Source organism: Cnephaeus nilssonii (assembly GCF_951640355.1).
Source record: "Cnephaeus nilssonii genome assembly, chromosome: 22".
Taxonomy (NCBI): domain Eukaryota; kingdom Metazoa; phylum Chordata; class Mammalia; order Chiroptera; family Vespertilionidae; genus Cnephaeus; species Cnephaeus nilssonii.
Window position 1 is genome coordinate 25,558,591 of NC_137093.1, and position 14,843 is coordinate 25,573,433.

Sequence of the window (14,843 nt, forward strand, 5' to 3'; positions counted from 1 at the left end):
CCATCTATTGTGGTTATTTTAGGTCCCTGAGTTTGCAAGACTGCCAACGAAGGCCTCCCCTGAGCTTGTCAGGTTAGCATGTGGCTCCTTTTGTCCACAGTAACAATACCTGCTAATTGGGTTGTTAAAGTGACATTAGCTGAACCTGTAAAGCACTCATATCGCGTCAGCACATCTTAAGGTTCAATCCATGTTAGTGATTATGAGAACGAGGAGGCACAAATAACATTTTTTTGGGCACAGGGAAATACCTCTTGCGTCCTATATCTTAGTTGAAGATTCATTTTAAAATTCCTTAGTCCAGATTAAAAACAAACGTGATAGTCTGCCTAAAGACAGGTTAAAGTGATAGGCCAACAATCCGCCCTCTCCTTGTGGGTTCCCCTGGGGAACTGTGGGATTGGCTGAGTGGATTCTGACAGCCTATTGGCTGAATCTTTGTCCTGAGCCTCCTCTTTGGGGGAGCTGCTCTAGAGTCAGGTGCTGGCTTTGATCCAAGCAGAGGCCACCGAACTATGGAAACCCATCCTCCAGCCTCCGCCTGAGCAGAGGTTTGGGCAGCAGAACTTGTGCCCAGAGGAGATGGAAACTGATGGGAACCTGGAGGAACAGGTGGGAAACCATGTATTTTATTTGACGTTCATCTGTCCTGGGCACTTACTATTTCCTCTCTTGCTCCATGAAGGCTATAATCATATAACAGAAAGGGGAAATGAGGACAACAAGTGTAAATAAAAGTGAAAATAATAAATAGAAGTGCAAAGTTGAGATGGGAAAAGCCACCGTTAATATGTGGACTTCCCCCCCTCTCCCCCCAAAAGGCCAACAGTAGGCCACCACTGAGCTTCAAATATAGCGGCTTTCTGGAAGCCAAGATGAGATGATACACAATCAGCCTGCGTAACAGAAGAACATCTGTTTCTGTGAGAGTAAAGCAAATCCTTTCCTAACTTGGAACTCGAATGAATGTAATTTCTTACTTGGGATTTTATTTCAGGTGACGATGCCACAAAGTGGACAGACAGTAAGGCATCATGTCTGTTGTCAGTTGGGTTTGGATTTGAATTTTGTTTTAGTTGCAGCTATTCTGGGCTGCAGTTTGTTAATCCGTAAAATGGAGATAATGATAGTACCTACATATTCAAGCTGTGAAGATTCACTTAGGTGAACTGTATAAATAAATATTAGCAAGTAGTTAAACCAAGAAATTTGGCTGCCCATTACTTGTCGTGGGAAGTTCTAGATGCTGGGGATAACAAAACAAACAAGATCCTTATCTTCAAGTAGCTTTTACATTGTAATGGATAAACATGATAAAATGGTTAAGTCACTGAAGAGAGTACTGTGGGGGAAAAACACACCCCACAATACACCAAATGCAAGGATAGATTTCATTTGACTGGTTCTCTCAGACATTTTTCATCAAGTCAAGGGTGTGATGTTAAAATGCAACTCTGTGGAGGTAAACCTCTTAGGGCCTGAGGTCATTCAGTCCCCGTATGTAAAATTCTGCAGGCTGTTTTGGATGGGTTACAATATATATATTTTTTTGTTGGCGCTCACTTCATGCAGCTGAGCTTTAGTGGAAGCAGTTTGAAATGGTGTATATAAGCGGAACCCGGAGTACACTAAACTTACATGCTTCTATTAAATGAGCTTTAAAACCTTTTGCACTCGGATGTCGAGTGTGACTCGACACGGTTAGCATTAGAATAAAGGAATCCCAGAAAAAAAGCGAGCGAGTGCAAAGGGTTAATCCTGTGTACTGCTGTTCTAGTTCCCTGGCTAAGTAGAGTGAGGCGTTGTCTTGTCTAGAGAGCTACAGAGGTAGGAAAATCTGCCTCCCCCCCACCCAAATCGGTGGGACCCCCCCGTTTGTCCTTCCCTTCCCCAGCTGGGCTTCTCCGCCACCAGCCTTTCCAGCGCCGCGGGCCTGCCTACGCTCCGAAGCCCCGCCCACCTCCGAGGGGGCGTGGCCAACGACCAGGGCCCCGCCCCCTCCCACCCCGCGTCGGCCCGCCTTCTTTTCCCGACCGCCAGCTGAAGGCCCCGAGCGTGCGCGCGCGCCCCCGCGCCCGGCCCGGCGTCGGGAGCGCGCTCTGTGTGGCCGCTGCCGCCATGTTGTTGTGGTGGTGAGGAGGAGGCGGCGACGGCGGCGGAGGAGCACCCCGGCGAGACGCTCCAGCGGCCCAGGCGCTGCCCCCCGCCGGCCCTGGCTGGGAGCCTCGTGGGGTGGCGGAGGAGGCCGAGCCGCGGCGGGCCTCACCATGTCCTGCCGCCCGGTAAGGAGCCCACCACCGCCGGCCCCCCCCCGCCCCCCGTTCCGTCTCCTCCGGGGGGTGAGGAGGAGCTGGAGGAGGGGCCGGCCTCGGCCGGGGAGCGGCGGCTGTCACCCTGTGGAGGAGGCGGCGGCCCGCGGGGGGCTGTGGACGGCGTGCGCGGCCGGAGAGAGGGGTGTTGTGGGCGGCGGCGGCGGCGGCGGCCGCCAGGGGGAGGCGCGGGGAGTGGAGCCCAGGGTGGCCCGGCTCGGCTCGGCCCGGACCCTCGGCGCCAGGGAGGCGGGCTCCCGGGCCCGGGGCGGCCTTACCGGACTTGGCGGGACGGGGCCCTTGGGCTTAAGGGGTGTGAAGCGACACCCCCGGAGCGTCCGGATACGTGCCCGCCGACCCCCCGGGAGGTGAGTGTGCACCCGCTCGCCCGGATCGGGTTTTTTGGGGGCGCCCGCTGCGGCCAGAAGCCAGGGGAGCCCCCCGTGGCGAGCGGCGCGGGCCGGGGACTTGTGGGAAGGAGGAGTGGCCGCCGGACCGGGCGGCCGGGCATCCTCCGGACCGGGGAGGACTTGGGGGGCGGGGGGGAGGAGAAGGAGGGTTCGGAGGCGGCTGCGGGAAGCTGGGGAACACGGGTCCAGCCGATGACAGTGTTCGTGCCGAGGTGGGAGCCGGGCTGCCTGCTCGGGATTGCACTGCGGGGCGGGGGGGGGGCCCCCCGCGATCGCATTGTTGCTTGTAAAACTTGACCTCCAAGGGATGGGGTAAATAATGGGGTCACTTCCACTTGAAGACACTCCTCTGGGGTGTGCTGACCTCACCTGTGAGTTTCCCACATGAGCCACAAGTTAGGGATTGACGTGGAGGCGGCTTTTCCAGAGCGAGACCTGAATTCTTGACTTTTTTTTTTTTTTTAGTGTCTTGATAACTCACTTTGTTATCCGATAGTATCTTTTTTTTTTTTTTTTAACTAAGAATGAAAAGTGCGCATACCCTTCCAGTTGAGGTTCAGCGTAGTTTCTCATTAGGTGGACGGTAATTCCATGGAGGCCTGGGTTGAATTACACGAGATGGCTTTTTTTTTTTTTTTTTTTTAAATGTAGAATGCTTGTGATTTGTACATCCAGAGGTGATGGGGACCTCTCCTTTTTCAGATTCAAGGCCCTGGCTGTAAAGTCAGGCATGTTGGAGAAGGCCTGTGACTTGGGTGGGTTAGAAGAGCTCACAGAATGGCACTGTTTTGAGTCAGCCCAGGATGTGATATTAAACTAAAATTGGAGGGTTCTAGAACTTTAGATTGGCCTCTTTCAGCTCTCATCACCTCCCTCGTTTGCAGATGACCCAGAGCCCTTCATGGGGTCAGCACCGAGGTGCAGCCCACTTGTCCTGAATGGCAAGCCGTCGGAGGACCCAAGCTTCTCAGCTTGTAGGCCAGGCCCTCTAGCTCGGGACTTAACCTAGTGAAACACCTCGGGCATCAGAAATAGGATAAACGGCCTGCAACGCGGATTCCCGGGCCTCCCCCGCGGGACCACGTGAAGGACAGTCTCTGAAGGAGGGGCCCGGGACCCCGTCCTTACAGAGCTCCCCCCGAAGGATTCTGGGCAGCCAGGTGTGTGAGGTTCTGCTTTAGGGCCCCCTCTAGTATTCCAGGTGATTCTCATTCATGCCCGTTTTGGTGAGACTGCTGTTTTTGTTGATAGATCTTTAAGAATTTGAGAGGCAGGGAAGAGGGGGAAGCCTGAGAAACTTAAAAAACCGGCATTGAACATGTCCTAAAGTTACTTGTGCGGGTGTTCAGGAACACACTGGGTGAGTCAGGTACTGCTCCTCCGGGGGGTATCTTCAGGGGTGCATGGAAGGATCTAGTGGAAAGAAGCAGAGAGGGAGAGGCAGAAAGTCTGCTTCTGGCTCACAAAGTGGTCCAGGAAGGTGCTGCCCATCATCCCAAATCCTGGTGGCTCCTAGACCATCTGGCTCAGGTTTCCAGTGAAGTGAGGGGAAGTGGGTGAGTTAGCAGTTTTTTTGAGACAAGGGTTGTGAACCAGGAAGGTTTATTGTGAAAAGCCCTCGAAGTGTGTGCCCAGGCCATGAGGAGTGGTAAAGGCAGTTTTTAAATCTCCTGTAGTTCTGGTTAACACCTCCTGTGGTAAAGTGGCAGCTGAGCTATGAAGGAGGTAGTCATATTGCAGAGGGGGAGGGGAGTGCACCCAGTTGTGCCTTACAGGAACCATGTCTGCTTAGCCCTTGGGTTCTCCAGCACCTAGCTGGAGTTCCCGCACAATCCGCCCTCAGGTATTTGTTGAGTGAATGAGTAGTATTGAGATGGGAAAAAGAGCTGTTCAGGTGGTTGATAACGTTAGTTATTAAAAGCTACTTGATATCTTTCTTGCATTGGAGTGAAGAGCCAGTTTTTAGCTCAGGTAGTTTGTAACTTTGAGTTCTTCAAGAGATTGTTTTTCTAAAGACTGTCATTGGACACTATCCTGTCCCCTAGTTTTTGGATCTTAAATGTGTCTTTAGAAAAATGTGTCTTAAATTTTTTAGGTGTTAATGACTTTTTTAAGGATCACATTTTATTAGATGCAGAGACATTTAGAATAATGGGAAACCGTAGATTGACGGAGAGTTTGTGTCATTATTATTTTTTTAAGGATGTTTTTAAAAAATATTTTTATTGATTTCAGCGAGGAAGAGAGAGGGAGAGAGAGGTAGAAACATCAGTGATGAGAGAGAATCATTGATTGGTCTCCTCCTGCACATCCCCTGCTGAGGATGTAGCCTGCAGCCCAGACATGTGCCCTGACCAGGAATTGGCCTGGTTCATAGGTCCATGCTCAACACAGCACACTGGTGGGGCTGTGCCATTATTAATAGACTATGTGATTACTGTTGGAAACGTCACATCTGGGCCTCAGTTTTTTCATCTATACAATTAAAGGGTAGTTTCTTCAGCTTGATTCTCCAAATCTTTAATAATTTGTAATTAAGTTGGTATTCATCTGAAAGGTACATGAGCCTTTTTAACTAAAAAAGGAACATTCTGCCTTGGATTCTGCCTTTAAGCTTATGAATTTTAGATGTTGTTCAAAAGTGCTCTGGAAATTGAGTGCATGTTGCAAGTATTATGCAGAAACAACATGCTTATGCTGTTGTAATTCACTTAGTGATGAAATCAAAACGGATTTCACATAGGGAACTTCATAATTTAGTGTGAAGCCACAAGCTTAAGAATGGTTTGGGGGAAGTTTGTGCAAGTTATGTGGCCAGTTTCTTACAGACCACCCAATTCTGTAATTTTCTGTGGTGAATTTACATGTAATTTTATAATCAGTGAAACGTTGACCAAAGACAAAGTATGAAACCAAATCTGTATTGACTTGAACTAGGATTCCCAGTAAATCAAGAGGCTACTGAAATTGTTAACATTCATTACTATTTTTAATCTTAATTTTATGATATCAATATTGGTATCATGCTTTCATCTTCACTTTTGTATCTAGAAATTTAACATACCTTTTAAGTTCACATTTGTATCAGATGTTCAAAATGAAAATAGTTGTAGCATGAGCGTGGATAAATCAGTAAGTCCTGGGTTCAAGCGTAGGCTGTGCTCCTCATTAGCTGTGCTGTTACTGGCAAGCCAGGTGAGGCCTTTGAGCTTCAATTGCCTGGTTAGTAAATGGAAGAATACCAACTTCTCTATCTCAGTGTCGGGGAGGATCAAATGAAATGAGGGAAAGCAATCTAAAAATGTAAGGGGATGATATTAGCATCTTACTGTGGTAGGATCCTCTTTTATTTTCTTGGAAGAGTTGGTTTGTGGAGCAATGGTAAACTTGCTAGGCATTCTCAAGTGCAGATTTTACTAAAGTAACTGATACGACAACAAAAGATTTCTGTGTCTGTACTTTGCCTGGAGAAACCTTTCAGCACTTGTATCCCATCTGCCAGTAGGAATAGTCACAGTGTTGCGGGAACTTCAGAAAGATCTGGATGTCTCACATTTGTGCCAGGTTTTGTACTTGGAATAGACCTGCTGGATTTCACCCATTTTGTTATAATGGAACTGGGGTGGAAGGTGGTAGTCAAGGCGTTTAGTACATTCTGTGTAAAGTTGTAGTGCTATCTTTTCTAAATGGCAGGTGGCAATGCCACAGGGTAATGAAATAAATATGGTGATTTAAAAAAGCATTAAGCTCTGGCCAGTGTGGCCCAGTTGGTTGGAGTGTTGTCTCGTACACCAAGAGGTGGTGGATTTAGATCCTGGTTAGGGCACATACCCACGTTTTGGATTCATCCCTAGTCGGAGGCCCATACAGGAGCAACCGATTGATGTTATTTTTCCTCTCTCACAGATTAATAAACAAAAAATTAAATAAATAAAATAAAGCATTAAAAAAAGAAATAGAAATAAGTGGTGAAAGTATGTATTGATTTGGGAAACTTGTTTATTTTTTCAATATATGATTATATATTTACTGTGTTGCAAGGTAAAGTATATTTTTCTTGAGTTGTGGTAAAACTTTGAAGCAGTTGCTTAAGCACAAGGTACCTAGACTTTATAGTTACGGTGACTGTCTAAAAGGCATAAGACAAATGAAAAACTATCAGGAAATTGTGAAGTTGGGTTAAATTAAAGCTACAGTATTCTTTTAAAGGTGAAATATCTCATAACTCTGTTATAAATTGTTGATCTAATGAACGAAGGTAAGACATAAACTTACGCTAATGTTCTTACTCACTCTTTCCTTTAGGTATTGTCTTGTTGCTGACCACTACAGATCATCTTGGATATGTCCAGGCGTGGGTCTATTATGTGCCTGTTTGTGTCTTTACATGATGTTTAGACTGATTTCATTATGAGAGATAGTAGCATGTAGCACACTTTCCTGATTTCATTTCTCTGGGTTCTAAATTTAATTTATTTTTTAGCTAATGCTCTTATAGTTTAGTTGCAGAAGAGAAATATAAATTCATTTAGTCCTTTGAATTATCCATCGATTGATAATCTGACAAAATGTAAGGAATTATAAGTATATTGATTAATTTACATTTAAATGGGATTAAGTTAAAGTTCCTTACTGTTCCCTAGGGCAACAGTAAGGAATTTTAACTTAATCCCATTTAAATTTCAAATTTTAGAAAGTGTTATTTTATTTTATAAAAGCTACAGTACATATTCAATATGGAAATTTTAAAAAACTACAAAAAAACAAGAATTGAGATAACCCAGGAGAATTAAAAAAGTAGAGGTGATCCATAATCACACTTAGATGTAATAATTTGGTAATTCTTTTTTTTTCTTATACATTACATACTGAAATATTTACACAACAACTTTCCATATCAAATAGATGTTCCCATAATGGGTATTTAGTGTTCTGTGATATGGATGCATCATAGTTTATAGCAGTTCCCTGTTAATGGACATTTTCAATTTTGTTTTCTTCAAACAGGGCTGTGATGAATTGGTTTGGACTTTTTTTATACAATTATGCTATTTCCTTAGGCTAAATATTTAAAGTGGGCTTATCTGGTCAAAGGGTGTGTATTTTAAATTTGAATATACTCATGGTACTGTATTGATAGATGTTTATTTTAAAGATCCACCAACAGTATACTAGGGTCCAACTCCACATGTTCTTGATAGTGATTTATCATCTTTTAGCTTGGTGGTGGGAGCTTAAAATAGTTTGTTCTTTTGTTTGACATCAGGTTTTAGCCTTTACAGCTCAACTCTGTGGACGGGGCAGGTAAAAAGGAAAGTGCGGTGACAAGGAGTACTTTGGTCTCTAAACTTTTTGATGGTTCATCCCAACAGTAAAAACAATTTTTTTGAGTATTAATCCTCAATCTTTAAGTACTTATTTAATTGACCAATAATATGTATAGTAACTGGTTATTGTGTACCTTATAAAATATACCCCTCCCGCCAAAAAAAATTAACAAGGGGGAGAATTAAAAATAAAGCTAAAAAATTATTTTTCTCTTTTATTCCAGTGGAGCTTCTTGGGTACTCCTTGAGGTATATTATGCTCTGCTATGGATATCACGGCTTTAGACTCTTACGATTTATTGTTGGGCTTTCATGGATGATTTTTTGGGGGGCATTTCCACTAGCTCTGCAGATGGTCCAGCCTAGTTGGATTCTGATAGTCTGTCTTTAAAGTGTCCCATGCTGTTGAGAGTCATGTCTACAATAAAGGCCAACATATAAACTTTGCTCATAAAGCATCAGTTTGATACCTTTTGTCATTGTTGAGGTGATTGAATTTAGAAAAGGGAAAATAATAGGGTAGGAAACATTCTAAGTAAGTGTATTTCTCTTAAATGTGAAGAGCTGATATCGCATAGAGTATATTTTATTTTTTTAGAGAGAGAGAAGAGAAACATCGATGTGTTGTTCCTTATTTATGCATTCATTGGTTGCTGCTTGTGTGTGCCCTTACCGGGGATGGAACCCGTAACCTTGCATAGTGGGATGATTCTAACCAACTGAGCTATTCAGTCAGGCCTAGAGTATATTTTAAAATGCCTATGCTTTATGGAAAGCAGTTCAGTTATAACATATCCTTATTTTCTAAGAGCTTAAGTGTTAGAGACTGAGTAAAGGGATGAATAATTGCTACTTGCTTTCCTTTGCTTGCAAAGTACCACAATTAACCTGTCACTCTAATTCCATTTGGGAGAGCCTGAGCCTTTAACTTTTAAAAAATGGTTTCTCAGGCCAAACTTTCTATGATGAGTTTTAGATTAAAAGGTAACTTTTTTCTTAAGTTTGAATAAATTGCTTTTGATTTGCCCTACCTCCCCCTGTAAGTTATGGAATCAGGAAATGGTTCTTTTGCACTAGAAAAATGTCTCCCTTTCTTCTCCCATCTTGGGGGACTTAATTTTAATTATTTCTTATGGGTCATTGTCAGAGAAAGATATTATTGAAAAAGAGCAACTCGAATGATTATTTTTTGCCAGTTAAAGAAATGAGATGCTGTAATTTGTACTGAAGATGATTGCTATATACCATGCTTTGGAAAAAAGTCGAGGGATCCCTTTTTACTTTAAGTAGCATGACTTATAAGTTTTTTTTCACAACTTTTTAGAACCTCATGAAGATTTGAGGTGTTGTGACTGCTTTGGGGGCCACATGCCTAATGTTTGACATCAGATTTAAAGAGGTAGATTGTAAACCCTGCAGAAGGAGGTACTGATGGCTGTTCTCCTTCACTTCCTGCCCTTAATATACTGTCTAGTATAGAGTAAGCTGTCAATATGGATGGGCTATTTCAACTCTTCCATATTTATTTATATCTGTAAATAAGTTATAGCATTGTAAAACCAACGCTCACCAATTTTTGTAGATTGTTCCTTCATCTGGTGTGCGCAGGAAATGTTTTTGTGGCAGAGGTCATTAAGTTTACATTAGCCTTTCAGATATCCTTTTACTTTCTATTAATGATAGTTTCAGGGTGACAAAAAATTAGTCTTGATATAATAATTACTTTTACTGTGTGTGTCCCTCCTACTGGCAAGACTGTGTATATATGTGTATTTATTTAGGTAGTAGACTGCTACTTAAAAGAAACATACTCATTAGTGTTTGGGTATATAATGATTCTTGAAACATGGACACCAGTTTGCCATGGGGTGAATGAATGAAAAGGAGCAAGTATGATTTCTTTCACTTGTCTCATTCTCTCCAGTTCCCTGTACACATGGTTTTGGCTTACTGTGAACATACTGAAGAGAATTAGTCTTTCAAAGAACTAGTATATTATTTCCCTTTTGTTTTGCTGTACTTAAAATCCCGTTTAGTAAGTGAAGTAATACTTCTATACATAAGAGGGACCTTGGAAAGACAGGAATGGAAATATTGATAATGATAAATTTCTGGCTGGTGGAATAGTGTGACTATTTTCTGCTTCATATTTCTTCCTCTGTAAAGTCAATAAATAAAAATGTTAAAATATACATTTGAATCCCTTTTGTACTCTTAAATCTTATTTACATTATCCAGAGGTTATTTGTTTCTTAGCTTATGCTCTTACATTCATCCTACAAATCTGTGTGTATTTAAAATGTAGTATTACTGTGTTTCAAATATATATGGTACCTTAATACAGTGATTTTCAACCAGTGCGTCACAAGAAATTTCAAAACATGCAATACCTGACTCAGGTACACTGACCTGTTCTCCCTTAGATTGTCAAATAAAAAGTGACAACAGTCAACACAACAATAGCCACCCAGTGTGAATGAACGTTTTTATTGATTTTAGAGAGAGAGGAAGGGAGAGGGATAGAGAGATAGAAACATTAATGATGAGAAACACCCATTGGCTGGCTCCTGGCACACCCCCTTACTGGGGGTTGAGCCAGCAACCCGGGCATGTGCCCTGACTTGGAATCAAACAAGCAGCCTCTTGGTTCATGGGTTGATGCTCAACCAACCAGTGAGCCACACTGGCTGGGTCATTTTACCTTTTGAAGTTATGATATAAAATGACCATACAGAAGAGTGCATAAAACAAATATGCTGTATAGCTTAATGAATTTTAAAAATGAATAATGTGGAGAGCTTTTTTGGTATGTCATACCTGTATCTATCAGAAGGGAAGGAGTTGATGGAGGACTAAAATTTTTGGAGAGAACAGTTTTGAGGAATACCATACCTCCATCTTGGCTATGCCTTCACCTTACTATGTCTTTGGGCAAGTTGTTTAATTTATTTCGGTATCAGATTTTTCTATACAAAAGGATAATACCTAATCTTTGCAGGGCGATTAGGTGCAATTCAGGTAAAAATTATGGGAACATAGAATAGCATTACTACCAGTTGGGCCTTTAGGCCATTGAATTTAGGTCTTTTACCTTATAGAGCAGAATTATGATATACAAAGGTAAAATGATTTGTCCAAAGACACACAGTCGATGATTATTAACATTTATTTATATTAGCTTAAAACTTCCTGAGGTTTACATAAATATGCCAGGCACTATTCTAAATGATTTACATGTATTAACTCATTTAATTGTCTGGGATTATTCTCAGAGGTAGCTAGAATTATTCCAGTGTTACTGATGTGGAAATTGTGGTAAAATGAGGTTAAATATCTTGCCTAGGTATTTGAGTTCTTGAATCTGAACTTTTTAAAAAATATATTTTTATTGATTTCAGAGAGAGGGAGAGAGAGATTGAAACATCAGTGATGAGAGAGAATCATTGATTGGCTGCCTCCTGTATGCCCCTTATTGGGGATCAAGCCCGCAATCCGGGCATGTGCCCTTGTCCGCAGGCCGACGCTCTATCCATTGAGCCAAAACGAATAGGGCTTGAATCTGAACTTCTATTTTAACTATAATGCCTAATTAAGTAAAAGCACTTAAAGATTTTAGACGAATGTTAAAAAGGTTTTGTGAAGTAAAATTTTGGCTTTTTGAAGCCAAATTAGGAGAGTAACTTCATTTGTTGTGACCATCATGGTTTTGAGAAAGATTGATGTTAATATTTACGTCTTGGGTTTTATTCCCTCGACAAAGCTGTAGGTAGTTTTCTTTTAAAAAATACTTTTAATCCTAAGGGAATTTATGACTATTTTACAAATATTGTTTAGATTTCTAGGCAACATGTTAATAGAAGGGAGTTTTCAAACTTGGAAGCAGATCTAACAAGGGTTAATGTTTCTGCTTTGGTTGCTTAAGTAGCATCTGGTCCTTGTTTTCAGACCAATAATTAAGACTCTATGGTTTAAAATTTTTTTAAACTAAGGTATAACTTATATACAGTAAAACTCTTTGAGTACAGTTCTGAAAGTTTTGGAAACATTTTTTTTTGAGAGAGAGAGAGAGACAGGGGGGGGGTGAAGGGGGGAGAGAGAGGAAGGAAGGGGAGGGAGAGGGGGAGGAAGGGGAGGGAAGGAAAGAATGAGGGAGAGGGAGAAAGGGGGAGAGAGAAACAGAAACATTGATTTATTGTTCCATTCATTTATAAATTCTTTGGTTAATTTGTGTATGTGCCCTGACTGGGAATCAAACTCGCAACCTTGGCTTATCAGAATGATATTCTAACTAACTGAGCTACCCAGCCAGGGCGGAAACACTGCTACTATCAAGATAGAGAATAGTTTCATCACCTCAAAAAAATGTCTTCCTGACCCTTTGGAGTCAGCCCCTTCTACTGCCCTCAGTGTCTCATAACTACTGATTTGTTTTGTTACTATAATTTTGTCTTTTCCAGAATTTCATATAAATGGAATCATGTACTATGTAGCATTTTGACTCTGGCTTCTTTTATTTAACATAATGCAATTTGAGACATCTATATTTTGCGTGTCAGTTACTACTTTTTATTGCTACGTAGTATTCCTATAGGATGTACCACAGTTTGTTTATTCATTCTTCAAGCTCATTTGAATTGTTTTCCAGTTTTTGATAACTACAAATAAGGTGCTATAAAAAGCATTCATTCACACATGCACACACACTTGTGTATGTGCCCATGTGTGTGTGTTTTGTTGTGTTAATTTTCTTTTTTTAAAAAAATATATATTTTATTGATTTTTTTACAGAGAGGAAGGAGAGGAATAGAAAGCTAGAAACATCGATGAGAGAGAAACATCGACCAGCTGCCTCCTGCACACCCCCTACCGGGGACGTGCCCGCAACCAAGGTACATGCCCTTGACCGGAATCGAACCTGGGACCCTTCAGTCTGCAGGCCGACGCTCTATCCACCGAGCCAAACCGGTTTTGGCGTTGTGTTAATTTTCATCTGAGGATTTTTTTTCATTGATTTTTAAAAATATATGTTTTTATTGATTTTAGAGGGAGAACGGGAGAGGGAGAAGTAGAAACATCAATGATGAGAGAGAATTGTCAATCAGTTGCCTCCTGCACGTTCCCCATTGGGGATTGAACTGGCAAACCGGGCATGTGACCTGACCCAGAATCAAACCATGACCTCCTTGTCCATTGATTTTTTTTTTTAAAGATATAGTAGGAGTGGGGGGAAAGAGTGAGAGAGAGATTGATTGCCTCCCAAACTCACCCAGACTGGGGCTGGGGAATTGAACCTGCAATCCAGTTATGTTCCCTTGACCGGGAATTGAGCCCCAGACCCTTAGGTGTGCTGGCCGACACTCTGACCACTGAGCCACCATGGCCTGGGCCCATGGATTATTTTTTTTTAATGGTTTTAAAAAAATAGGGTGCCTTGACCTGGAAAAGCTTGTAATTTTCACAGATCATTGTAAATTGCTTAGTAAACTTCACCCCCCCCGAAAGCCCACTCTGGAATGGGAATAATTTGTTATATAAATAATCTTACACTAAATCATTAAACTTTTTAAAATTTAGGCACACATACTTAAGTCAATGGATAAATTTAGTTATAAAACATTAGTGCATAATTTCGTACTATGTTTTTAGTAGCTTTTGAATTGTGAAATCTTGACTTTCTTTTGTTCCTCTAAGTAGCAGAATTAGGTTATGTAATTAGTTATGAAAAGTCTATAAGTAAAACAGGTTTATTAGCACTACAGAGTTTCCTCTTCCTCTCCTCCCCGCCCCCAAGATGCCTGAAGTATTAACATTGGTAGCCAGAGTTTCATGTGAACAAGACATAAGACATGTTTTGTAGTTTGTGGTTGATTAGCTACTTGAATGAAATTATCCTCTATTCCACTGCACTGAGCTTTCTTTTTCTAGCAATATAAGGCCAAAAGAAAGAAATGGGACCCTTTTCTTTGGAAAAGAGATTGCAGGCAGTTTTTGCAAGTTACAGTTTTGAGGTTCCAATTTTGACCCTGCAGCGAACTCCAGAGGTGGTTTGACATGTTCGAGAATAGTGTGTGTGTTTGTATTTCTTTGGCTTAGTCTAGAGTCTTAGTTTAAGCCCTTCAGATTTTAATGTCACTTATGATTTAGATATTTGGTGCACAGAACATTATTTCAGCAATGTATATTTCTTCTGAGTTAAAATATTCAGAAAAGTGAATATTGCTTAGAACCAAGAGATATTGTACTTCAAATGTGATGTTTTGGTAAGTGGAAATCTAATTTGTAGGCTGTTATGTGTCTAGCTATTTTACATGGAAATATTGACCTGAAGATCCCCTATTTTGATAGTAATGGGGATTGCAAATTAACAGTCTTCTGTATGTGGCTACTTGAAATGGGCAAACTTTAGGCTCTTTACTTTTCCTGAGACTACAATGTTGGTGACATAAGTCTAGAATTCCAGAATAGAGTTACCAAAATAAACCCTGGGAATATGGGACCTGTGTTACAAATTAATTTTTTATTAGCTCTATTAGTTGCACACTTTATTTTCACTGCTACCTTGTGAAGCAGTAAGGGCAGGCCACATTATCACTCACTTTACAGGTGAATAAATGGTGTTTCACAGCTGTCAGTCTTGTCTGAGGTTGCACTGCTTGTGAATAGCTGAACTAGAACTTCAACCTAGATCTTCTGATGTCAAGTTTAGAAGCTCTTTCCTCTATTGCAGTTTAACATGGTGATTAAGAGCTCATGCTTGGCCCAGCCAGTGTCACTCAGTGGTTGAGCATCAACCCATA

At 41.6% G+C, this 14,843-nt stretch overlaps 1 protein-coding gene across 6 annotated transcripts in view; it reads left to right on the forward strand.

Annotated features, from left to right (window-relative positions):
• The first annotated feature begins 2,095 nt into the window (after positions 1-2,095).
• MTMR3 (myotubularin related protein 3) overlaps positions 2,096-14,843 on the forward strand; it is an 84,784-nt gene continuing 72,036 nt past the window's right edge. For 5 of the 6 annotated variants that reach the window (XM_079763340.1, XM_079763342.1, XM_079763343.1 and 2 more), the window contains exon 1: positions 2,096-2,282. The gene's annotated coding sequence lies outside the window, so the exon portion shown is untranslated. Of the gene's footprint in view, positions 2,283-2,406; positions 2,678-14,843 lie in introns of those variants that run through there. The other variant, XM_079763341.1, reaches the window with a different exon arrangement.